This window comes from Coturnix japonica, chromosome 1, assembly GCF_001577835.2.
Source record: "Coturnix japonica isolate 7356 chromosome 1, Coturnix japonica 2.1, whole genome shotgun sequence".
NCBI lineage: Eukaryota > Metazoa > Chordata > Aves > Galliformes > Phasianidae > Coturnix > Coturnix japonica.
Genome location: NC_029516.1, coordinates 130,554,113 through 130,581,295, shown reverse-complemented (window position 1 = coordinate 130,581,295; position 27,183 = coordinate 130,554,113). Strand labels below are relative to the sequence as shown.

Below are 27,183 nucleotides of genomic sequence, written 5' to 3'. Positions count from 1 at the left end.
ACTAGATCAGGTTGCCCAGGGCCTCGTCCAACCTGGTCTTGAACACCTCCAAGGACGGGGCATCCACAACCTCCCTGGGCAGCCTGTTCCAGGGCCTAACCACTTTCCTAGTAAAGAACTTCCCCCTAACATCCAACCTAAATCTTCCCTCTTTTAACTTAATACCATTTCCCCGTGTCCTCCTATTGTCAGCCCTTTCGAAGAGTTTACTCCCCTCCTGGGTGTAAGTTCCCTGTAAGTTCCCTGTTAGTTTTTGGTAAAGTTTCAGTAAGCTGACAGCCAAAGCAATTGTTGGTGTAGAGCCTTGGAACCTGTTGGCTGTTCTACATCTTCAACAAGTGTAGCTCTGTGAGTTTTGAACGCTTCTCCCTTTCTGTTCTTCTTCCTGCTTTCTTAACAGTAAGTAAAGAATGCAAATCTTCAAAGGCTTGTCTGAGGTTTTGATGGTTCAGTGCTGCACGTTATCATGCAAGTTCTCAATACACCTTGTTCTTCTTGCACATGCACTGGATGTGGAGCAGTTACCCGCTGTCAAGAGAAGCTGGCTGGTGATGTCTCTGATTGTGGTTGATTTTTTGATCATTTGTTTTTCCACTGAGAGAAATCCATCTCATTTTTCCATAGATTCACTAGTCAATATTTTTTTGCTATTGCTTAACTTTGAAGAGTAACCACGTATCTTTGACTGTGCAGTAGGCCGGACGTTATATTGTGACTGCTAATTACCACTGATATTATCTATTTAAATTTGTGTTCAGCAGTTTGTAGAGTGAGGTTCCTGCTTCTCCTTCCCATTGCCTGCAGGGCTGTATTTCAGCGCTGAACCCAAGTTTTGGGGAACTGCAAACTTGAGCCAGTCTTTGTAGGAATTTTGGCAGTCATCCTGAATTGTCTTTTGCGTATCCAAAAGCTGATTCAAGGTTGCTCCCTATAAGGGCTGATATTTTTATACAGGCTTCTTTCAGATGTCATAAATACCACTGCTTCCATTAAAAGAAAAACAAAACAAAACGAAACACTCTACTCCATGTAGTTTACGATGTTACTGTTGGGGATTTTTTCCTTCTGGTAAATTGGCCTTTGTAAAACTTCTCGGATTCCTCCTCCATCTTCAGAGTTCCTATTCGACTTTCAGACCACATCCTTTGTGTACCCCTTTGAATGGTTGGTTCCTTGCTGTTCCTGTTCCCTTTTGTTCTGCTCGGGGTTGCCCAGCATTGGCATAGGGGTTGTTACCTTCAGAAGGAGCCCTGCCTGGGCACTGCTGGGGCTTTTTGCTAATTGGCTTTCGGAAGGATCACGTGTAACCTAGTTACTGGATCATTAGATCTGTCAGTCTCTCTTTTGGCTTCTGGATGTTAATATTTCTGCTCGAGCAACTATTTTTCTTTTAATAGAAAACAGTCTGTGCTGCTTTTTCTCTTGGAAATGGAGTTATGTGTTATTTTTACGCTGAGCTAAAGCAGACTGTGATTAATAACCTCAAGGTTCCCTTTTGTTAGCACAGACGTAGTCATTTTATCTGTGTTAGTGAGGCATAGATCCACGGTGACCTATTTTGGTCAGCATGTCTCTGTTTTCTGGGCTGAAGGTTGATGGCAGAAGTGCATCTTGTTATTTCTTGGATATGCTGGAGGTAAAAAGGGGAACAACATACTGACATGGAGCACAGATGACATTAGAGATGTGTTAAGATTATGAAAAATTTAAAGCATCAGACTTGTTGTTAAAGAACTGCCTCTAACAAGGAGTTCATTTACATACCTCCGAGCAGTCTAAGAGCCTTCAAGCAAGCTTGACCTTGCTAGTGGAATTGAGGAAGGTGCCACTGTTCCCTGTATCTGTTATCAGAGGTTCTCTGCTGCCTGGCAGTACATGCTCCTCACTAAGACGACCACTGATTTTTCTTTATTAGATAGATGCAACTTTGAATGCTCCTTACTGACCGGATCCATTAAGAGAACTGCCCAAAGGACAGCTTGTTTTTGCAGAGCATGCAGAAAGTCAGAGTAACTTTGCAAGCCGAGGGATGCAACAGCACATTATTTATTTTTCCTTAAAGCTGTATTGCGTCTGGCTGCTCTGCAGGTCTTTCTTGCTTTGAATTTACTGAGGGGAAGAGACTTTACATGGAAGGAATGGTCGTACTTTTCATTTTTAACAGTATCTTTCATTAATAAAAATAATCCTGATGCTTTAACTTAAAATATCTATCAGCTTCATAGTTAGGTAGCTGTTGCTTATTGGTTTCCCCATCTTAAGCACTTTAGACAGATGTGAGCCAAGCCATGACTTTCTGAAGCTGCACGTATAGTTAGTGTTCCCTTAATCTGACTAACTGCTTGTAGCAATAGTTGCAAGACTCGTGCTTAGTTGCAAGAAGGGTGCAAATGCCAGGGCAGTGACTGCGTCTGCTTTGTTTAGTAATAAGCTCAGTGGTTTTACTAGCAGTTTTATTTAAACTTGACTCACTGAAAGAGAAGTGTCATTCACTTGGAAGCTGAACTTTCTAAGGCAATGATACGGAGAACACAGTGTAGGTCTGGTAAGTGGGAATGAAACAAGAGGTTCATCAGAGCAAACACAGGAGAGTTGTGGATGGCTCTTGGCTAATCAATGAAGGGTGGGAGCTTATCAAAGTTATTGCAAGGCTAGAAAATAAGCTGGCTCATATTTAGGGTTCGCTTTAGCATAGCTAGTACTTAACATACTTCCTGGTGTCAGCCTTTCATTCTGTGTATGAGTTGCTGTGCGTAAACAGGCTGCTTGCTTGCTATCCAGGGATTGCTCATACTTCCCCAAAGTGTTACCTTGCAGGTGGTACCGCAGGCACCATCTTCACTTTCATAGTGTAAGTACTTGAGAAGGTAATACTGCTCTGTAGGTCCTTCTCTTGATGTCTGCAGAAAATGTCCCTTTCTATGCAGAGAAATGTTTTGTGTGGTCTTTTTTGAAGGGGCAACAGGGAGGGAAGAATCCCATGCCCCTTGCTAGGATGTCTTCCAACACATATTTTTTCCTGTTTTCTTCTGGATGATCATATCTCCTCTCGAGACATTCCTTTTCTGCACCATCATTCAGAAAGGCTGGAGCTCATGCTGCAGCACACAACTTCATCTTCAGTCCCTGCAGAAGAATCACAGAATTGTAGAGGTTGGAAGGACCTCTAGAGATCATCGAGTCCAACCCCCCTGCCAAAGCAGGCTCCCTACACCACGTCACACAGGTAGGCGTCCAGGCGGGTCTTGAATATCTCCAGAGAAGGAGACTCCACCACCTCCCTGGGCAGCCTGTTCCAGTGCTCCGTCTTCATCTCTTGGCTTGGAATCTCTGCAGAAATCTGTGTTTTTGAGGATGTTTCTGGTTGCCTGTCCTTCAGGAAAGACTGAAGGGAAGGGAAAATGGTAGCTCCACATCTATGCGTTCATCTGCAGGAAGATGCAAACTGCTTCTAGAAATTGTAGGGCTTTGCATTATTGGCTTTTCTGGGTTAAGCTCGGAGCAGGGTGTCTTTTAGAGAATGGGATCGGAGAAGAGTTCCAGCTTGGCAAGGAAAATGTGATTTGGAGACATGGAAGAGAAAATTAATCAGAATAATAGGTCTGGCCATTGCAAGTAGGTTGAGCCTAATGAAATTAATATCTGGAAATTAATTATACAACCAACCTGATAACGTTTAATAGGACTTAGAGGATATTTGTGAGTAACTCCAGTTTTTCTTTTCTTGTAGAGGCATTCCCAGGAGCAGATTAAGAATATCTGCTTTTCGTTTCCCATACAATATCCAAATCACAGCAAGCAACCCAACTGTGCTCGTGTGCATGTTTCCTTTTGCAATCAAGCAACAGCTTGGCTCAAGTTTGGAAAGGCTGAAGTGCTGGAGGGTTGGATTATATGATAGCAGCCGGGGAAAAGTTTCCTGAAGACTTTTGGCACTGCCTGACTCATGTGAAATAAAATACGCTGCAGCAATTTGTAATTTGTGTGTGCGTTAACCAATGGCTGCGTTTATTCTAAGCATTAGCTAGCTTGTTTATGGTAAGTCTTGGAAAAGGCTGTTTTTTCATTAGACTTCCAGGCTAAGTTTAATTGGAACCCTGTCAGGAAGAAAAGCTAGTTGGGTCACTTTGGAAGCGTTTAAGGAAGGTTTCGTAACTCGTTCTTTGGTATTCCTCCAGTAAGGCCGGATCCTTTTTATCTGTGAAGCTCAGAGCTCCGGGGGACAATAAAGACTCAAACCAATCGGAAGTAATTGCACCGAGATCATCAGCATAGTTTTGTTTAAATTATAGTGTGCGTTTAGTGCTCTCCTGTCGGGAAAGTTTAATCATATTCCTCATGCTGTAGGGACAGGGCAAGGAATCGCAGCATTGAGGGTGCTCGTCTGGAGGACCTTGTCTTGTATGTGTGTCGTGTGGTCATAGGAAAGGAGTTGTAAAGCAGGGTGCTTGTGCTGGAGCAGTTCTCTGCCAAGCTGGGGCCAAAGAGTGCCTGCTCACTGCCTGCTTTCCCTGCAGCCTCACCTGGCTGCGGCGAGGTGTTTAATGCATCATTGGAAGGGAGCTCTGCTTATGTATTAAAGTTGCATGGCAATATATGCCACGGGGTGTTTGAGCCTATTGCTTTGCACATGTTTTTTTCTGTCTCCCCTTTATTTCTCCCTTCTTTCCCCACCTCAGAATTCTCATGTGTTTGTACTCTCTGGTTTAGTAGCACATTTCTTTTTTTCTGATTTGGTAATGGAGTTGAATTTCTTTGAAGGTGAGAGAAGAGCATGAGGTAAATTGAGATTCTTTACGGTGAGGGTGACGGAGCACTGGAACAGGCTGCCCAGGGAGGTGGTGGAGTCTCCTTCTCTGGAGATATTCAAGACCCGCCTGGACGCCTACCTGTGTGACGTGGTGTAGGGAGCCTGCTTTGGCAGGGGGGTTGGACTCGATGATCTCTAGAGGTCCCTTCCAACCCCTACGATTCTGTGATTCTCTCCTGCCCATCATGTGTGCTGCTGCCAGAAGGCCTGAGAAGAGCCATTACCTTGTGTTAGTTTTAATGACAATTTGTGAGCAAAAATACACCAAATACCATTGTAACTGCAAGACTGAGATTAGGGAATGTATTTGATCGCTGGAAACTAACAAGCATACGGCTTTTCTTCTTGAAACAGAAGGCAAAGAATTATAACACTCGATAATTCAGATCGAAACTTTAACAAAGGAGGGTTCTATTGGTGCTATTTTAATGAGATTTTCAGATAGTAAGAGTTGTTCAGTGTTCTCCAAACCTGGTGGTACTGATTATGTGTATAACATTTACCTGCTTTTCCTTCTTGGATTCTACACACAGTTTTGTTTCTTGTGCATTTTTTCTCATACACTTACCATCTGTGACAGCCTTTTGTAGTGTTTGACCATAATATCTGTGTAAGCCTTTTCCATCGATGAGACAAATGAGGTGGAAAGACACGCTGTTACAGAATCACAGAGTGACCCGGGTTGGAAGGGACCTTAAGGATCATGTAGTTCCAACCCCCCTGCCTGGCAGGGCCACCAAACATACACATTTACTAGATCAGGTTGCCCAGGGCCTCGTCCAACCTGGTCTTGAACACCTCCAAGGACGGGGCATCCACAACCTCCCTGGGCAGCCTGTTCCAGGGCCTAACCACTTTCCTAGTAAAGAACTTCCCCCTAACATCCAACCTAAATCTTCCCTCTTTTAACTTAATACCATTTCCCCGTGTCCTCCTATTGTCAGCCCTTTCGAAGAGTTTACTCCCCTCCTGGGTGTAAGTTCCCTGTAAGTTCCCTGTTAGTTTTTGGTAAAGTTTCAGTAAGCTGACAGCCAAAGCAATTGTTGGTGTAGAGCCTTGGAACCTGTTGGCTGTTCTACATCTTCAACAAGTGTAGCTCTGTGAGTTTTGAACGCTTCTCCCTTTCTGTTCTTCTTCCTGCTTTCTTAACAGTAAGTAAAGAATGCAAATCTTCAAAGGCTTGTCTGAGGTTTTGATGGTTCAGTGCTGCACGTTATCATGCAAGTTCTCAATACACCTTGTTCTTCTTGCACATGCACTGGATGTGGAGCAGTTACCCGCTGTCAAGAGAAGCTGGCTGGTGATGTCTCTGATTGTGGTTGATTTTTTGATCATTTGTTTTTCCACTGAGAGAAATCCATCTCATTTTTCCATAGATTCACTAGTCAATATTTTTTTGCTATTGCTTAACTTTGAAGAGTAACCACGTATCTTTGACTGTGCAGTAGGCCGGACGTTATATTGTGACTGCTAATTACCACTGATATTATCTATTTAAATTTGTGTTCAGCAGTTTGTAGAGTGAGGTTCCTGCTTCTCCTTCCCATTGCCTGCAGGGCTGTATTTCAGCGCTGAACCCAAGTTTTGGGGAACTGCAAACTTGAGCCAGTCTTTGTAGGAATTTTGGCAGTCATCCTGAATTGTCTTTTGCGTATCCAAAAGCTGATTCAAGGTTGCTCCCTATAAGGGCTGATATTTTTATACAGGCTTCTTTCAGATGTCATAAATACCACTGCTTCCATTAAAAGAAAAACAAAACAAAACGAAACACTCTACTCCATGTAGTTTACGATGTTACTGTTGGGGATTTTTTCCTTCTGGTAAATTGGCCTTTGTAAAACTTCTCGGATTCCTCCTCCATCTTCAGAGTTCCTATTCGACTTTCAGACCACATCCTTTGTGTACCCCTTTGAATGGTTGGTTCCTTGCTGTTCCTGTTCCCTTTTGTTCTGCTCGGGGTTGCCCAGCATTGGCATAGGGGTTGTTACCTTCAGAAGGAGCCCTGCCTGGGCACTGCTGGGGCTTTTTGCTAATTGGCTTTCGGAAGGATCACGTGTAACCTAGTTACTGGATCATTAGATCTGTCAGTCTCTCTTTTGGCTTCTGGATGTTAATATTTCTGCTCGAGCAACTATTTTTCTTTTAATAGAAAACAGTCTGTGCTGCTTTTTCTCTTGGAAATGGAGTTATGTGTTATTTTTACGCTGAGCTAAAGCAGACTGTGATTAATAACCTCAAGGTTCCCTTTTGTTAGCACAGACGTAGTCATTTTATCTGTGTTAGTGAGGCATAGATCCACGGTGACCTATTTTGGTCAGCATGTCTCTGTTTTCTGGGCTGAAGGTTGATGGCAGAAGTGCATCTTGTTATTTCTTGGATATGCTGGAGGTAAAAAGGGGAACAACATACTGACATGGAGCACAGATGACATTAGAGATGTGTTAAGATTATGAAAAATTTAAAGCATCAGACTTGTTGTTAAAGAACTGCCTCTAACAAGGAGTTCATTTACATACCTCCGAGCAGTCTAAGAGCCTTCAAGCAAGCTTGACCTTGCTAGTGGAATTGAGGAAGGTGCCACTGTTCCCTGTATCTGTTATCAGAGGTTCTCTGCTGCCTGGCAGTACATGCTCCTCACTAAGACGACCACTGATTTTTCTTTATTAGATAGATGCAACTTTGAATGCTCCTTACTGACCGGATCCATTAAGAGAACTGCCCAAAGGACAGCTTGTTTTTGCAGAGCATGCAGAAAGTCAGAGTAACTTTGCAAGCCGAGGGATGCAACAGCACATTATTTATTTTTCCTTAAAGCTGTATTGCGTCTGGCTGCTCTGCAGGTCTTTCTTGCTTTGAATTTACTGAGGGGAAGAGACTTTACATGGAAGGAATGGTCGTACTTTTCATTTTTAACAGTATCTTTCATTAATAAAAATAATCCTGATGCTTTAACTTAAAATATCTATCAGCTTCATAGTTAGGTAGCTGTTGCTTATTGGTTTCCCCATCTTAAGCACTTTAGACAGATGTGAGCCAAGCCATGACTTTCTGAAGCTGCACGTATAGTTAGTGTTCCCTTAATCTGACTAACTGCTTGTAGCAATAGTTGCAAGACTCGTGCTTAGTTGCAAGAAGGGTGCAAATGCCAGGGCAGTGACTGCGTCTGCTTTGTTTAGTAATAAGCTCAGTGGTTTTACTAGCAGTTTTATTTAAACTTGACTCACTGAAAGAGAAGTGTCATTCACTTGGAAGCTGAACTTTCTAAGGCAATGATACGGAGAACACAGTGTAGGTCTGGTAAGTGGGAATGAAACAAGAGGTTCATCAGAGCAAACACAGGAGAGTTGTGGATGGCTCTTGGCTAATCAATGAAGGGTGGGAGCTTATCAAAGTTATTGCAAGGCTAGAAAATAAGCTGGCTCATATTTAGGGTTCGCTTTAGCATAGCTAGTACTTAACATACTTCCTGGTGTCAGCCTTTCATTCTGTGTATGAGTTGCTGTGCGTAAACAGGCTGCTTGCTTGCTATCCAGGGATTGCTCATACTTCCCCAAAGTGTTACCTTGCAGGTGGTACCGCAGGCACCATCTTCACTTTCATAGTGTAAGTACTTGAGAAGGTAATACTGCTCTGTAGGTCCTTCTCTTGATGTCTGCAGAAAATGTCCCTTTCTATGCAGAGAAATGTTTTGTGTGGTCTTTTTTGAAGGGGCAACAGGGAGGGAAGAATCCCATGCCCCTTGCTAGGATGTCTTCCAACACATATTTTTTCCTGTTTTCTTCTGGATGATCATATCTCCTCTCGAGACATTCCTTTTCTGCACCATCATTCAGAAAGGCTGGAGCTCATGCTGCAGCACACAACTTCATCTTCAGTCCCTGCAGAAGAATCACAGAATTGTAGAGGTTGGAAGGACCTCTAGAGATCATCGAGTCCAACCCCCCTGCCAAAGCAGGCTCCCTACACCACGTCACACAGGTAGGCGTCCAGGCAGGTCTTAAATATCTCCAGAGAAGGAGACTCCACCACCTCCCTGGGCAGCCTGTTCCAATGCTCCGTCACCCTCACCGTAAAGAAGTTCTTGCGCACATTCGTGCAGAACTTCCTATGCTGTACTTTCACCCCATTACCCCTAGTCCTGTCCCCACGCACTACTGAAAAGAGACCAGCCTCACCAGTATGGCTCCCACACCTCAGGTATTTATAAACCTGGATCAAGTCCCCTCTCAGCCTTCTTTTCTCAAGGCTAAACAGACCCGGTTCCCTAAGTTTCTCCTCATAGGGGAGATGCTCCAGGCCCTTCACCATCTTAGTGACCCTCTGCTGGACTCTTTCCAAGAGATCCCTGTCTTTTTTGTACTGGGGAGCCCAGAACTGGACATAATATTCCAGATGAGGCCTCACCAGGGCAGAGTAGAGGGGGAGGATCACCTCCTTCGACCTGCTGGACACACTCTTTTTAATACACCCCAGTATGCCAAAAGCAGAAACTGAATCATGTTTCCACAGAAGCAGAAACACAAAAAGCATTAAGATTTCTTTCCAAACCATTGGGGAAACATCCCCTTTCCTGAAGGGTTCCTTCATTCTTATGGACTATTTGTGCATCGATTGATTGGGACTCTCCTGGTTGTAAAGCAAAATGTTTGTTCGTTGTCTTGTTCTGTGTTACCCAGCTGTGAAGGCAGCTGAAATGAGGATTTTTGCAAAGTATCAGAAAACCAGAGGAGAAATGTTTGAACTTTTTATGTTTAAGTTGTAACGGGAGGTCAGATTGCAATTGCTGGCAGCACTTCTCTAGTATTTCACTAGGATTTCCAGTCAAATTATTTCAGTATGGAGGCAGCAGCTTGGAAACATTAACTTGAAATGAGCAATGTGAGATGGCTGCAAAGTTTAATACAGAGCTTGGGAAGAGACACAGCTGTGGAAGGTAAGAAGCAGATTGACTCCAGGGCAGATAAAAAATAATTTAAACATCTTTTCTTAAAAACATCCTGTTAAGAATAAAGCTGGCAAATTAAACTTGAACCATAGTTAATTACTGCTGCAGGGGCCTTACCTGTACCTATTAGTTTCACTTAAATGAGAAGCTTTGGATGAGTGACAGCCGAACTAAGCAGGTCAAAAATGCACCTTTTCATTGCATACAATCAATTAAAATATATAAGTTCTAAAGGAGAGCTGCCCTTAATTTTTTTAGATCTCTATGTTGGTATCTGTACATTGGATAAAGTTCTGGTTTTTACGGTTACCGTAAACTCAGGATTGAAAATTCATTTGGCAGCTTGGAAAGCAGGGGAGCTTTTACTTCTTCCTTTATCCTTTTTTAATCTGTGAACAAGATAATCAGATGGGAGAAAATTGGGATTATGTACGTTAACACTTGAAATACATAAAGAATTACAGCTGTCTGATTGAAGACATTTTATAAATGGGTGGGTATTTTAGACACCTAATAGATTACCTCAATATTTCATTACATTTGACAGCAACTGAATTGAAAAATATTATTTATGTTCTCCAAACCTTAATCTTTCCATTGCATAATAAATCATTTTGTTTTAAATAGTGATCATGTTTGAGGGTTTTGTTTTTTTTTTTATTATTATTTCATTTTCTGATGCATTTTTAAGATGATGTTTTGGACATCATAGTGTTTTCAATATAGTTCCTTTCAAACGAAATGTGCTTTTCAGTAGTGCATGGGGACAGGACTAGGAGTAATGGGATGAAACTTCAGCATAGGAAGTTCCGCACGAATGTGCGCAAGAACTTCTTTACGGTGAGGGTGATGGAGCACTGGAACAGGCTGCCCAGGGAGGTGGTGGAGTCTCCTTCTCTGGAGATATTCAAGGCCAGCCTGGACGCCTACCTGTGTGACGTGGTGTAGGGAGCCTGCTTTGGCAGGGGGGTTGGACTCGATGATCTCTAGAGGTCCCTTCCAACCCCTACGATTCTGTGGTTCTGTGATACTCATACTCCATTTGTTTCCAAGCAAGGCCTGTGATAATTCTCCTTCTACTCCTAGTCTGGGGAGCTCAGTATGAGAGGCACAAACCTTTGCTCGTTTGTGCCTATTTTTGACTTTCACCTCATTTTCTTCTGCAGACTACTTGATGCGTGGCTGATTGTGTATTCAGATGAGATTTCTTTCCCCTATACATGTGAACTTGAATTTCCTGCCACTTCACTTCTTGGGGGGTGAGTAAAATAACCGAGATGCCGATCCTTCCAAGCACAATTCCTGGAAACTGTAGGCTGTTGTGGGCATGTTTATTTTTTACTTGTCTCCTTGCTGTGATAACCTCAACTTTTTGAGGAAGGGAACAGACAGTTTATTTTAAAACCTGTTAGAGCAAAAATGCCATTTACATAAGCAACAGCAGATCCCTTCATACTCCTGAGCTCAAGTTTCCTTTGTAGGGGCTAGGAATGCTTTTTGTGAGTATGACCAAACTATGTTTGGTGTCTAAATCGATTCTACCCTGTGTTTTTTAGAGGTTTCTTCTACAAGGCAAGACTGAAAACAAAGAATCTCATGTCAGTCTCTGTTCATCCTTATAGTCCGGGGCTGTTTTGCCCTTTGGTCTCAGTGAAGTTGGGCAATGAAGGAATACTCTTGGTGATCTGATGGGAAGTCATATAGTTTCACGGAGTTTTTCCCATGCCCTTCTTCACCTTCCTTTCTCCAGTTTTTCTCCCTTGTGGTTCCAAGCTTTTATTTTACAGTAATGAGATTTTTTGCTTGCATACTATTTGATACCAAAAGTTGGGCAGCCTAGCAAAGATGTGCTTGCTGACCTCCTGTATCAGTTCAAAGATTCCAGCACTTTCTCCTTCTGTGGTTGGATCTAGAAGGGATTGTCATAGTTGTGGCGGTGGTTCCCAGAATAGGCATTCATGATTTATAGCTAGTCACAGGCCCTCTCAAACACGCCTGGTGTGACAGTAGCTTCTCATTTGGGTTAAATGAGAGTGCAGTTAAATAGCCTTTTGTTTAGGTGAGACAATAGTCTCTGAAAGATGTTTTTCTTAACAAAGCTCTTAGGAAACTGCAGGCTTGTGCTGAGCAGTTGGAGCCCTGCTGGTGGTTGGCTTCATTGTCTCACTCCTTGGCTGAATGAATTCTGAAGCGCACAAAGGAGCATGTATAAAAATGGTGTCGTTTTATGGCAGTCATTGTTCTGATACTGTTACCAGAAGGGTTTAGCAAATTCCCCTGGAAAACATCTTTGTTAGGGCACTCTGACTTGCCCACTGAATCTGAATACAGGGCGGGGGGGGGGGGAGAGAGAACGACTTGATTGCAGAGGACACCTGGTAGATGCTCTGTGTTGAGCATATAACAGCATAAGAGGAGCAAAATCTAGATGCTGTATACAGAAGCAAATAGAGCAAGAGAGTCACTACCTCTGAAATAACCTTTCAGGCAGTGGTACATAAAGACTCCATTTCAAGACCGTGTCTGCTGTTAGGCAAAATGTGAACTGCCATGGTGAAGTTTCCTGCTGGTGAGTAGGTCTTGCTGAGGGCTGTGAAGCTTGGTGCAGCATTCCATTCCTTCATAGGGTTTGTTTGAAAAATGCCAGGATCATAAGCTGCTGAAATGGGAAACATGAAAGGAATTTCAGGGGCTGAAAAAAAAAACCCAGAGCAGACAAATATATCTTGACATTAACTTCAAAGGGTCTGTAATACAGAGGAAGTTGTTAAGGCTGAGTTTTGACTATAGGTTTGTACTAAACTGGGAAGAGCTGGTGTTGAAAGCACAGAAGCACTGAATAGGGTAAGTACTGATCTGCTTTTTGGCCTGAGGGGAAAAACTGGCCTGTTCTTCCTTTTGTAGGAGAGTTTTCAAATATTTTCTGTTTGAACTACATGTATGGCCATACTGAAGAAAGCTGCTTTTCTGATATTTGTTATACCTAGAATGCACATAGCTGGTGGTGGATCCCATGACTGAAACAGCATGATTCTGAGTGCTTATAGTAAACTATAAATGATGACTTTTAATGGCCATTCTCTGTCCAGTTGAACTAGGTGGCCAAAAGTGGGCTTGGAATAATAAATTACCTGATGTTGAATGGTCTGGAGTCATGTGTTCTGATCCCTTCTAGCACCGTGAAGCTACTGAATAGTGAAACATCCATGGAGACGTGCTTCATTTTGTGTATTTGGAATCTAAGCAGTGGTGCTCTTCTTCACTAAATGTTCTTAGAGTTATCAGCACTCAGGGACATGGAGAGAGAGAAAGAGAGGAGGTACCAAGAACTAGAGTAGAGATGTGTTCCTAGATGCTTCTCCAGCTTTGCTTTGAGGCAGTGCATTGCGGTGATGCAGTGTTACCACATGAGGTGGGACATCAATACCTGGTGTTGGTGTTCTGGATGGAGCTGTGCTTTGGTGAAGGGCAGAGCTGTTCTTTGTAAATCACTGAGGGTCACTGAAAGGTCGTCTTGGTGTCTGTGTTGGTGTTAGTGGGTTATCACTGAGCCAAGGCAACTAGACCCAAGAAGGTGATCCGAGAGGAGCTAAACAGATGGATTGCTGACAAACACTGCCAGCATCTCAAGGAAGAGGTGACCTTTTCATGCAACAGCAGAAAGTATATCAGAAACTGAGCTTTGGTGTTCAGCAGGCTGCTCAGTTGTATTTAAGATTGCGGTAAGAGTTGTTGTTACTGTTATCCGCTGCCCAGGAAGGAAAATGTGGGCAACTGTTCTGTTGCCAGCTTGTCGTAGCAACCAGTAGGAACCAACTGTGGCTTTATGCAGAGGTTTGTGTGGTCAGCATTGTTCAGCTGGCAGCTTGGACAGTGGGTGAAGGCAATCTCCTCCAGGCTCCATGGCGGTGGGTGGTTTGTGCAGAACAGGAAAACCACCACCCACTGCAGGTGTTTGAAATAGCAGCTGAGCCCAAGGCAGTATCAGAACAGATTGGTTTGTTGCTTTTGTGGCAAAACCCTGCATGCAGAGCACAATAGGAAGGCGTGAAAGGTAGTGTTTTATGCCAGAGAGAGAGGGCAAGGGGCAGGAGAGGTCTGACTGGCCAAGCTGTTATCTGGAAAGAGATTTGAAGCTGGAGGTTTCCTCATGATTGATTCGCAGCGTGTTTCAGGCTTTCTGCATGTTTCAGCTCACTCGGTTTCTCTCAAGAGAAGTAATGTACCTCAGCTCTTAATATTTTCTAGATACTTTAGCTATAAATGGATGATACTGCAAAGTGCAAATTCATTTCTCTCTGGAAGCACAGTTAGTGTTTCTGAATGGAAACCAAGCTACATATACTTTCTTTAGGGCATTTTAAGCATGTTTTTAACAACAGATAAGAAATCCTTCAGGCTAACAGCTAGGCACAAAATATAATTGGGTTTATAGTACAGTGCTAAGGCTGTGCAAGTCGGTATATGTCTCACCTGGCAAATGGCAGCCTAAATCTGTTAGTACCTCATAAATCTCAGAGAGGCTTCTTTCTTGACATCTTCCAGGTTTGTGGTCTGCCTGCCATGTATATTAGGAGATTCCTGTGAGGAGAGCTGTGTGAGTGATAGGGGACGTGAAGGGAGAACAAGGTTTTGCACTGTATGTTGTGTCTTCCCTTGCCCGTCAGCTTCACAGTCCTGCAGAAGAGCACCCTCTTTTTTCTTCCTCCTTCTTCTTCCTCATTGCCTTCTGCTTTTCAGAAGTTGTGCAGCTTCTCAAAAGACCTTCGAATTTCAGACTTTCAGCACTGTAATTGATTTCAGCCAACTAAAGCGGGGGGCAGGAGATCTTTTGTAACTCGGCTGTAATGAAGCTTTTAGTATCTGTTCAGCACAAAACAGAAGTGAGTAAATCCAGTTGTTCAGTATACGTGAAATTATGGATTAGTCATACCTTATGCAGTCTGGAAACATGTAGTCTAGCTGTGTTCGTGTGACAGGAACATGCTTAATCGAGTACAGCCACAGCGGGAAGCAAACCTTTGTTTTGTGGCTTCAGCAGCTGTATGCAGCTGGGGAGATGGACATCAAAAGGTTGGACTTCTCAGCACTGCAGATTCCTGGACCTGGAACACAGGATTTTGTTCTGATGGCTCCAGCCAGTGATCTAGTTTAGTCCCAGCATCCTACCTCAGCCAATGGCCAGTAGTAATGCTCGGAGGGAAAAGATCATGATCCATCCCAGCTTTTTGGCAGACTTCAGTTCAAGGGCTTTGAGCAAGAAAGTCATTTCTGCACCTTTGTTTGACAGCCCCAGGCAGACTTTCTTATATAAATACATCAAATCATGCACTAATCTGTTTTAAATTTTTGCTTTCATGGCATCCTCTGAGAATGAGTTCTGTAATTAATTGTAGTGTGGAAAAAGCACCTCCTTTTCCTCTTGTTTTTAAACAGGCTGCCTGATAAACTTCATTTTATGCTGCTTAATTCACACGTTCTGGGACTTGACTTCCTATCTGCTTTATCTTTATTACAACGCTTTTCTGGTTTTCACTCTGGAAAGGAAAACATAATTCATTGTTCTGTGGGTATCTGAGGTGATACAGTAGTGCTGTTGTTTCCCCCTCTCCTACCTGCTTTGTTTTCCCTCTTCTGTCTTGTTTTGGGCACGGATGTTTTCTATTCTGCTTCCCTTTAATTGCTTTTTGCTTTGTCCATGCAGGATCCTGGCTTGTGTGTGTGAGCTTTGTGCAGTTGTTTTTATCTAGCTTCTCCCTTTTTCAATGGCTTCTGAATCAACTTCCCTCCCTTGAATCAGTTGAGGTAATGTGGAGCAGCGTTGCTTAGCAATGCAGGGAAGCTGATACCGCACCGCTTGGGTGCTGTGAATGCTGCAACTGGGCTGAGCAAAAGAGCTTACTTGTCCTCTGTGGCCCATGCAGGGAAAAAGTCCTGGTGTTTTCCACTGGCTTTAATGTTGTTAACGCCATAAAGTGGTTGTTTCTATTTTTTTCTTTTCCTTTAGTGTTGCTGAGTAGCAGTTTTAGAGACACCCCCCCGCACTCCCCCCATCTTTCTTCCCAATCTTACACAAATGGAAATTTGTGCTAGATTTGAAATAAGTGTATTTATTTAACTACCCAAAGCATCTTAGAGTGCAGTCTGATGAACAGCTCAGCTGTCAGATGGGAGGATGGACAGTGATGGGCCGAGGGCACACCTGAGTCAGCCAGCCCAAGTCTGAAGGAGGAAGCTGGGTGCTAAGGATGCAATGGCTGCTGCCACAGCCCGCCCTGAGGTGGGTGGTGGTGGTACTTCTTTCCTAGGTGTTTGATTGAGAGGTTGGTTTCCTACCTCACATAGCTGGCAGTCTGCTGAACTCACAAGTGCGTTCCAGCGGCCTGCTAGTTTATTCACTTCTGATTTAGGCCATTTAATCCACAGTACATGCTCATTTATCCTTGTCTTTAAGGAACGAAACATGGAGCTGCTGAGGGGATTTATAGCAGGTTCATTGCCATGGTTTCAGACAGCCTTGCGTAGCCTAAAAATAGATACAGGAAAGAATATTCTCTTCCCTTGTCTCCCTTCCCCCAAGCTCTCTCACTAATTGGAATTTCCTTTTCTGTTTGTATATTTTAGTTGTGGATTTAGTGACTCTGAGGTCAAGCAAATTTGTCCAGTGTCCTGTGTGAATGAGGAGGGCTCCCTACAGTACCTGAGGTGCTGGGGAGAAGCCACATGGCTCAGGATCATGGCTGTGGCTGCAGCAGAACAAGTCACTTCAGCCAGCACCGGGGCTGGCTGCTCTTGGTCTGTGCATGTCTGGAAAATGGAGGTAGAATGCTGACTAACACTCACCTTGGTCCCTTCTTACACGTGCCAACTAAACTATATTTATCTTTGGGTTGGGTGGTTGATGGTTGCGTTTTGTTGTTTGGGTTTTTCTTCCTCTTCAGAAGAGGTGTTGACTGGTTCTGTTAGCAGGAGTCCCAGATGCTTTTAGATCTCTCTCCCCAGACAGGAAGGGCATGGTCTGGAATTGCATCGATGCCTTGGATTTCCTGCATTGCTTCCTGTTGAATTCATGGGCCAAATGTTATGGTGGGAGATACTGTGTCACGGGGCCTGTGTTCAGTGTGCAATTCCTGAGGTTCACTGCGTGCCTCTGTATGTTGGAAAGCAAGTAAACAGCCCCATGGCAAACTTACCAACTTGTGTCTTCCAGTGACAGGTTGTGGGGCAGAGGGGAAGGTGTTTGAGTTGGGAAGTCCTGTGTGAGCTCTTAGCAGATTGTATGGCAAATAAGGTGTCAGTTCGGCCGGTCTCCTTTTCCCGGCCAAGGCTTTGACTTCATTCAGGAGAACCTGCAGTAAGTTTGATGATTGGTGTTCCTACTAATACTGGGCATTTTCTTTCTTCCTGCTTGTGTGGTCGGGGTGGCCTGACCCTTCCCTGTGGAGTCTAAATAGAGAAGGGTCTGTGTGATGTCAGAGCAGAAGTATGTTATTGAATGGCTGCAGAGAATTGCTATTTCCTTCACTTTTGGCATAAAAACCTGAGTGTTCCCATGTTTCTGAATTGATCAGAGTTGTGACTTCTTTTCCTCTAGGGCGTATTGGGAAAAAAAATCTGTGTATTTAAGAAGAAGACAGAAGTAAGATAGGATTGTGAATAGTTCTTCTTCTGCAGTACTGGACAGTATAAAGGTACTTGGGGCAACTTATAGGAAGTCTGCTGTTGAGAAGATGTTAAACCTCATCCAGAAACATGCACGCACGTAGGGGTGGAAGGGTCAGGAGTAGCCTGGTAGCTGAATGAGGTTGAGGGTGGAGTAGGGGCAGTGCCAAGTGTGTTAAATTGTATGCTTTTTTGTCTGGTGTCGTTTAAAGACAGATGCTTTACTTGTAGCCAATGCAGAAATCAAAGTATGCATCTTCAGGAAGTATGAAAATGGAGGATACTGTTTTCTGGACTCTCAAGGTAGTGTCAGTTATGTTATTTGCTTATTTGAGGTGGGTAGCTAAAGGGAGCTGATGGCCTCATGCTTCTAAGAACTGGATTCTGTCCTTGACAGAAGTCCCTCTGTTGTCAGGAAATGACAAACACTCAGAAAATAGTTACAGTCTTGATAAAACTTGAGATTTGCCAGCTAATTCTCTGAAAGCCTTATGTTCTTGAACGCCGCCTGTAGTAAAAGGATCTGTAATCACATTCTGCAGCTTTCTTTAGATGTGAAATACTTGAAAAATGATTTGGCCCTCAGAATTTCAGATTGGGAGTACGGAATGGGTGGATTTACTGTGGATTTCAGTCTGTTTGACCTAGATCAGTAAATGGATTTTGACTACTGCCTCTGAGACGGTATCTGGGTACCTCAAGGACCTGAATTTTCTGTCTGTTATTCCATATATATGAAACATGGATAAATATCATTCCTCTTCCTTTCGTAAGGGTATGGTGATTCTAAAGCCACCCTGCTCACCCTGCAGAGCCTGGGCCAGCTCTGTCGTGGACAGTCATGAAGACGCAAGGCCTGTTGGACTCCTCTCTCCCCTAACAGAGAGGCATGGTTTGCTTGACTTTGGGGAAGCATGTGAAGTTCAAGCATGCTCAGCTAGGGAAGGCTCTTGGGAGATATTAGTTATTCACACTTCAGAAGTCTCTGCCTGCTCTATGCCACTATCGGATGCAGTCATAAAAGCTTCTTTCCGTGTTCAGCATAATCTAAAGTTACTTGAGAGTCAGGAGCCAAGAAAAGAAGATGAGTCTATAATGTTCTCGCATGGGGAGCAATCTAATAGCCAAGCTTCCTGTTGACCTAGCGCACCAGTGTGACCTGCTGTGATGCCTTACGGTGGCTGCACCATAGTGGTAATGGAAGTCTTTTATTTAGGGAGATCATCCATCAAAATCATCCAGGCAGTGTTCCCTTTGAAGTCCTGCGTTAGTTGCAGTGGCCCTCTTTCTTCATGATCTTTTCTCTGGCAACTTTTATGTTGTGATATCTTAATTGAAAAAGAAATGCATAAATATGAGTCATTTATTCATTCCATTTAGAGTAGTCAGGCACTGGGATAGTCTACCCAGGGAGGTGGTGGAGTTGCCATCACTGGAAGTGTTCAAGAAGCATCTGGATAGGGAGCTATGAGATCTGGTTTAGGGGTTTTCTGTAGATATGGTAAAGGGAGGACGGTTGGACAAGATGATCTTATAAGTCCTTTCCAACCTTGTGATTCTATGATTGCAAAGACTGTTTTTGGGTACTGTTTCCGAGGATATTTTAAAGCAAATGGTGCAGGCCAGTGGGCAGATTTGGCAATATTTCTGCTTTCTCTGCTTTCAGACACTGCAAGGAGGAGAACAGAACAAGAAAACTGATGCTTTCCACTGTCCCCTTTGGTAAAAAGAATTGATTCTGCAGATAATGCTTTTTCACACTTGTAAGATAGTAATTAGCTTTGAAATGCATCAGAATCCAGGGAGATGTAATCTGTACTGAAACAGGTTTGCTGACAAAGGTACAGTGGTGTGGTTGGTCAGGCAAGCCCAGATCCAGCCTGTAAAGCTTGCAATAGGGCAAGTTTAGGTTGGATATTAGGAAGAACTCCTTAACAGAAAGGGTAGTTAAGTACTGGAATAGGCTCCCCAGGGAGGTGGTTGAATCGCCATCCCTGGTTGTGTTTAAGAGCCGTTTGGATGTGGTGCTCAGGGATATGATTTAGTGTAGGGTTTTTAGAGTTAGGGTTCTGGTTAGGCTGCAGTTGGACTTGATGATCTTCAAGGTCTTTTCCAACCTGGGTAATTCTATGATTCTATAGCAGTGCTGCGGTTTGGAGTAACTTATGCCAGCTGTCATTGTGAAGAAAGTTATAGTGGGGAAAGCAGTTTATTTTGCAGATATAACGGTAACTAACAGGCTTTTTAGTCTATCTTTGCCTTCTGTGAATAACAACCCAAGTCTGTGTTCATGCAGCATATCAAATACTTAAGTTTAGCTGGAAATAAAACGTAGACTTACCTGTGGCCTCAGAACGCCTCTGATAGCTGTTCACAAAAGAGACGTGGTGTTATCAGTTATCTCAAGACAGAGAGGTATTGTATCTTAGAAGATTGGGAGAGTTGTGGTCAGACAAAAAAGGGACAGACAGTGTCTAGACTGCACAGCTCAGCACAGGTAGGGTTTCTCTGTAGCTCTTTTAGTGCTTCTACTGTTGGCACAAAGAGAAATGAGACAGAAACCTAAGCAAATTTGAAGGTTTTGCTGTAAGTTTTACAACTATTTTGCAAGGGGGGAGGGGAGGAAAGGCAGTTTTAAAACTCTGTAGGATATTTCAATCTAGATTCTGTGCAGTCTTAACCTCCCAACCCGATTGCTGCGTGTCCACCGGGATGCCAATGAGTCTATTAAGCTGTTTTCTAAACAGCAGTACAAAAAGCGATTTAGTTTTCTTGATGGCCCAAGCATTTCTTGCTGGGAGCTGTGTCGTTACCAATGTGGTCGTTCTTTGGCCAAGCATAATGAAGGCTTCTGGTAGAAGAATTAATATTTTATATATATATATAATATATATATAATAATATATGTATTTAATATTAATTCTTCTATATTATTGAATATGTACATATAGAATATACATATATTCTATATTGAATATATATATGTATAGAATATATATATATATTCAGTAATGTTGAGCTGTTTTACAAACTTATAAAAAGTCTCTTTCAGTAGCAAATGTTTAAATATTTAAAGCCTGCAGGATTTCTTTCTGTTTTTGCAGTGGGTTATGTACTGTGTATACAATTGTGACCATAAATATGTTTTTCCTGGTGGAAGACCATATACTGTGCATACGTAATAATTTTGTGGGATTCTGATCACAAGCTCTGGGCAAGAAGGAAGCTAGTCAAGACCATTACGACTTCAATTTAACATGTTTGGATAGGCATCTTCCCTGGGTGCGTAATGCTGAGTGTAGATGTCGTTGTCCTCTGTGGTTACAAGCTTCAGGGTCATGAGAGTGGTGCGAGCTCATGCACAGCTGCTTTTATGCAGCGTGTGCTGGTCAGCTCATGAGCTGCTGCTCTGTTCCTAAGCCGTGCATCATCAGTACAACAGATTGTAAGTACCTGGTCTCTGTCTTAACAGGGTAGAGAGTGGGATCTGTGCATGCTGACTGCAGCATCTTCTGCTGGGTGTCTGCATGCTCAGGGATGGGAGAGTTTCCTTGAGGGGCTGCTAAAACACTAGGGTTGAAATCCTGTTTCTGACAGCTCTCTGGAGGAGTCAGCACAAATACCTCAACTACTTATTTGCATTTGGTTCAGAGAAATACTATATCCCGCAAGCTGTTTATTTCTCAAAAGCAGGTCTATCTCAGATTTTTCCCCCCGAGCTGCTGAACGGTAGTACTATCATCGTGTGTTATTAATTCTTTCGACGTGTTTTTATTCCATAGATGTTAACTAAAGGCTGGGTATGAGTTGCTGGATCCCTTTCAGAATTCTGTTAAATCTGGAAGCAAATCAGATTACTTTCTTCTTCTAGGAGCATATTCAACTTGGCTTTCACATGAGGTGTTGTACGGGTGAGTGAGCCCAGAGCACTCCAGCTGGTGCAGCAGCTTTATTTATGCAGAGTGATGGCATGAAAGGGTTTTGGAAAATGCTTTTAATGGTTTCAGGAAGGGTTCGTGTTACTGCTGAACCACCAAACTGCTTTAACTTCTTACCCACTTCACTTGCGTTTTCAGTGTCTAACTGTGGGCCTGGGGGGACCCAGTTGATTGAGAAACTTTCTTATCTGGGAACACAAGATTGAGAGGCTTTTTTAATCCCTCTTTGCATGTTCCTAGCATGTATTACATAGGAGTAAAGTTTCCACAGCCTTTCTGTCCATTCAAATTGTAGTGTGTCTAATAGCAAACTAAGCATTTATGTAGCAGTATCTGCTTCTGAGCTGTTAAGGGATTTGTGGCAATACAGGCTTGACTGGAGCTCTCCATTTCATAGAATCATAAACTCACTGAGCTTGGAAAAGACATCCAAGATGATCCAGTCCAACCATCTGCCTACCACCAATACTGCCCACTAAACCACATCCCCCAGTACAACATCTCAGTGTTTCTTGAATCCCTGCAGGGTTGGTGACTCCAACACCACTCTGGAGAGCTCATTCCAGCACCTGACCACTCTTTTGGAGAAGAAATTTTTCATGGTATTCAACCTGAGCCTCCTCTGACGCTACTTGAAGCCATTCCCTCTAGTCATATCACTGGTTATGTGGGAGAAGAGGCCAACCTCCACCTCACCACAACCTCCTTTCAGGTTGTTGGAGAGAGAGCGATAAGGTCTCCCCTCAACCTCCTGTTCTCTAGGGATCAAGAAAACTACTGAAACCTTCTCCCCTCAGAAAGACATTTGGCTCAGACTCTGTCACTGATTTTGAAGGGAAAGCACAGTTGTTGGAGGAGAGTCACAAGCTGAACAGTTAGAACTGACCGTTCCCATTGCTTTGCAGATGAGACACTATTTTCCCTTCCAGGAATAGCCAAAACTACCTATTTGTACAGTGCTGTTGGGCTTGGCTGATGTCAAAGCTGAAGGAAAAACTGAAAAATTGGCTCTGTTGGTTTGACTCTGGTATTGGCATTCCTGACTTGAGTAAATAGCATCAATCACTGGCACAAGGGAACACAGTGAAGAATAAAGAGCGGAAACAAGTCCCTAGGGCCTGGGGAGTGGTCACAGCTAGTCCAAGGAAACCTCACATGAAGGGCCTCCGTAGTAGGGGGGTTCCTTTCAGAAGGTCAGCAAGCAAAGATTTTGCTTATATGTATGTGCAATTGCTGCATTTGTATGTAGGCGTATACATGTGTGTGTATAGATATATGTTTGTATGTGTGGATTTCTGATGACTTCGTTTGCATGAGATTCAGAGAAGGAAGAAAAAAAGAAGGGTTCCGTGCCTGCCAGAAATTTCTAATGCAGGGTTGTCTGGAAAGCATAGCACACAAGGAATTAGTCTGTTTACTGCCTTGTTGATACTGTTGACAGTAATCAAAAGTAATTTCAGCTTTGTGTTGTTGTTTTTTTAATACTGTTTGCAGATTAGACTGGCTCGATCCACAGAGCAATCTGTACTTATGCTTCAGAGATGAGATTCTTCACAGAGGCAATTGCATAAGTGTGCAGAAACACATTATTGCATTCGTTGATAGATTTACTGACAGGTGTGTAGTTGAGGAGAAAGATAGTGCACATTAGATTTGTGTAGGGTGGGACTGCTCTTTGCTGACACCCGGCAGAAGACCTGGAATGTGGGACAGCTGCTAGCACCACAGAATCACAAACAGCTCGAGGACCTGAGCGTAATGAAGATAAATGAGCTCAAGCTGGAAGCTGAATGGCCCTAAAGGTAAAAGTAGTAATGAGCATGGTTACTCTGAATGCTGTACAGACAGGCTTGCAAGACGTGTTTTTAATGTCATATCTTGTCCTTTACATACATATACGTTCATTATTCCAGATTTCAGCCTACCTTACTGGTACGCTGATGAGTTTGAATGTCTGTAAAGCTGCTGTGGCACTTGACCCGATTTCTGTGGTACAGTCACGCTGATGGGCAGACCGAGGGCTCAGATTTGTATTGCAGTGCAGTCCGCTTACTTGGTAGCACCAAATTAGCTGGAATAAGAAACCAGTGTCAAATTCAGGGACAAGTAACGTAGTCGCTAATGGCCTGCCAGCAGCTATGCGCCAGTGTATGACAGTCTGAGGATTTTACATTGGTTTCACATTCCAGCTAATTTGGTGTCATCAAGAAAAGCAGCGGGATTTAGAGATTTCAGTGTCCGACTGAGATGGTCAACTTTGTGGGCTGTGTTTATTTTCATGACAGGTGATGATTTGTGTGCTCTTATGGTTACTCTGCTTTATGTAAAGCTAGTTCTCTTTGCTGCAAAGTGTGCAAAATGCTACAGCATCCAGTTCTGAGACGTGCAAAAAGTAGGCAGCCATAAAAAATAGAAAAGCTGTTTTTAGAAACTAAACCCAGTTGAGGGACTCTCTCTCCATCCTGTTCTCTGCTGACCGTATGTGGGGACGATATGTGAGCCTCTAGTGCTGATCTGGACCATACCACACCTAGAGCCTTCCTACTTCTGAATTCATTAAAGAAATATAGATCATGATTTTTTAATCCCAAAGGAGAGCCCAAAGGTACAGAAGAACCAGCTTCACGTAATACTTCCTTCTCTCTCCACTGTGCCCATCTTTCTTTTGTACTGAGTTCCACAGTTTTACAACTGCAGCTTTTCCAACAGTGACTTCAGGGCAGGGATCACCTCTCTTGACCTCCTGGTGATGCTTTGCCTAATGCAGCCAAGAATATTGTTAGCTCTCATAGCAACAAGTGCACATTACTGACTCACATCCGACCTGGTGCCCACCAGGACTCTAGATCATTTGCTGCAGAGCTGCTTTGCAGCTGGGTGGCTCTGAGCACCTCGTGGTGCCTGCAGTTGGTTGTTCTTTCCCCACTGCAGGACTGTGCACTTCTCCTTGTTGGACTCCCTGAGGTTCCTGTCAGCCCACCTCTCCAGCTTGTCATAGACCCCCTGAGTGGCAGTGTGGGTCTCTGGTGAGTCAGCCACTCCCACTAGTTCTGTGTCATCCATGAGTTTACTGAGGGTGTGCTCTATCCCGTCATCATGACCTTTAATGAAGATGTTAAACAGGACAGGCCCGGGACTGACCCCTGGGGTACTCTGCTCATTACTAGGCTCCAGCCAGGCTTTGTGCCACTGCCCACTGCTCTCTAGATAGTTTTCAGTCTGCAGTTTCGATTTACTGGCTGTCTTTCATCATTAGTACTCGTGGTGTGCAAACTCTCAGCTGTTCTTCATTTTGGAGCAAGAGCTGAAGGTGGTTTATTTGTTTTGCATTGGTTCGTCGTTATTTCAACTGTAGATTTTGCAGATGAAATGATGTTAAAAAGCTTACTGTTTTTATCGTTATATATTGCTGCCATGTCATTGTGGAGATATTGGGATAACACTTCATCATACAATGGCTTGGCAGAAACATTAATGCCTGGTGCAGCTCTGGATGGACCTTGGAGACGGTGGCATTTTCTGTCTCACAGACCAGCCACAACTTTTCTCTCTGAGCTCAACTGAAGAATAGTGCTCTTTACAGGAGTGTTTCCAAGCTGGTATTACTTGTAATCCTCTCTGCAGCTGAAGCTTTCTAGAGGTTTCACAAGAAGCTGAGCATGACAAGCACTTGCTGGTAGTCTGCCTGGATTGCTGCTCCACATTTGTTATCCCTTGGAAGGTCTGGATTTTCTTTGTTATTTGTTAGTCCTCCAGTGCTGCCGTAGTTCTTCGTATCATTGTATCGTATCATCTCTAAGTCATTGAGATGGTTTGAGTCATTTCACCTGGTGTCATGTTGACTACATTGATCTCTTTCAGATGTCTGGTTGCTGTGTGATCTGGGATACAGGGGTGGGGCAGCAGCTGTAAGGCCTGGACTGCAGCCCCTGCCATGTGGCTGCTTTGCTCTATGAGCTGTAAGGATGGCAATGCCAGTCCACTGCACCCATTCCCCCCCCCCCCCCCTTTAAGAGATGAATAGTGTACAGTGTGTTTCCGTCTGTGCTTTCAAAGTGTGCTGTAACAAAAGTGGGAAAGGCCTCTGTTCCCAGTGATGTGCTGCCTCAGCAGGAGAAGCCTTCAGACTTACCTCAAGTGTCCTTGTCTCTTGGGAAGTCTGAGTGATTAATGGATTTGATGAGCATGTATTCCAGCAGGTTTTCTGCTGTTTTTTATCTGATGACACACGTGGCTTTCTGTAGTGGCTGCCCTGCTGGTGTTGTTGCTCCCCATTGTGTGGGGTGGCTTGAGTTGAGCTAGTGGCCTGCCAGCAGCTGCAAGAACTGCTGGCTGTGCTCAGCTCACCCTGGCTTTAGGTTAGCCTGTGTGCTAGGAGCCAATTTAATTTGTTAACCCAGCAAAGAACAAAACACTAAATTATTTTCTTTTGGATTATCAAGGTGCATTGGCTCAGTGAAGGGTCTAACGGGGGTGAGACTGTCTTTAAAATTCTCCATCCAGTGTCCAAACTTGATCGTTCTCATTGTGACAGATGTTAGGTAGCCTAATCCCCTTGGGCTTGCTTACTATTTGCTCACTCCTATTCTGTTGCATTCTGTTACTTTCTTGGTTATCTAGATCAAAGGGATTTAGAGAAAAGTATGCAGCCTGGCAATGTGCCGTATTATTTTAGAGTGGGTAATTGCCGTCTTTAAGACCCTTTTTATATAAAGGCACAATAAATACATTGAGGCAAAGTTAAAAGTGCCATAGTGATTGAGACTAGCATCATACATAAGCAAAACTTCAATAATGTCCAGTGTAGCATGCTGATATTTATATGTGTATGTATGTGAGGCAGAGATTGAAAAGGGAAAAGGTCTGCTTTTAATTTGCAAGTAGCAGAAGTATATGATCACGATGGCTGATACTTAAAGATCTTTGCTTCCAAAGTGGAGCATGCATATGTGACGGGATGGTTGTAACTTGCAGAAGTTGCTCTTTATTTCCACATGGAGGAATTCAGTGGCACCCCTTTGCTTCTTATACTCTTCCACATCTGTCAGATGCCATTCTGTCAGACTGCCCATCTGCTGTCATTTGTCACACAACAACAGCGTGTAACGGGATACTGGTGGGAATGTTCAGCCTCAGCTGTATGAGGTGGGAATGTTCAACCTCATCTGCCTCTGTTGTCATAGGCCAACATATTAAAATAGGAGGCATGACTTTCGGAGCAGCCCTCTTGTATTACAAGAGTTTCTATATTACGAACTGCTGATAGTAATAATAAAAGCCCTTTCAGCTGTGTATGTGAAGTGGTTTGGCTTATAATTTCACTTCATGTTTCTTTTGGCTCCTAACCTTGGATCCTTTTTCCATATTTCACCTAGTTTATTTGCCTTTCTGAATGTGTGTGGGCCACTGGATCATCCTGTCAGAAGGACATGTACAGAAAGGTGTGAGCTCCAGAATATTTCCTGATGTTGATTATTTAATGGTATCACTTGAATTGCGGTGGATTGATTTTCCCCCATTTTGGATTTGATAAATAGAACAGATTTCCTTTGTCTGTATGAAGTATAACTAGCCAAAGACGGCTGTAACAACACAGCCATTGTGGAGGCCCTTTCTTCAGTGCTGGTGCTGTATACGGTGTGTGGTGACTTTAGGAGAGCTCTTAAAACAGCTTTTGAATTAACAAGGCTGTGGAGCAGTATCTGTGTCTAGTGGCATTTCCAGACACTGTGTGTGCTTGTGTTTTCCCATGTACTTAGATGCAGGAAAATCAGATTTATTTCCAAGTACACCTGGAGTGTTGCTCCATAGCTTTGTCTTCCTGTAAT

General features: G+C 43.4%; 1 protein-coding gene across 5 annotated transcripts in view; it reads left to right on the top strand.

The window, feature by feature from the left end:
• The window catches only part of FARP1 (FERM, ARH/RhoGEF and pleckstrin domain protein 1), a 196,241-nt gene that overhangs the window by 7,614 nt on the left and 161,444 nt on the right, over window positions 1-27,183 (top strand). Inside the window, exon 2 of one of the 5 annotated variants that reach the window (XM_032442026.1) lies at window positions 10,922-11,014. The exons of the other annotated variants lie outside the window; for them this stretch is intronic. The gene's annotated coding sequence lies outside the window, so the exon portion shown is untranslated. The remainder of the gene's footprint in view (window positions 1-10,921; window positions 11,015-27,183) is intronic. 5 annotated transcript variants of the gene reach the window in all.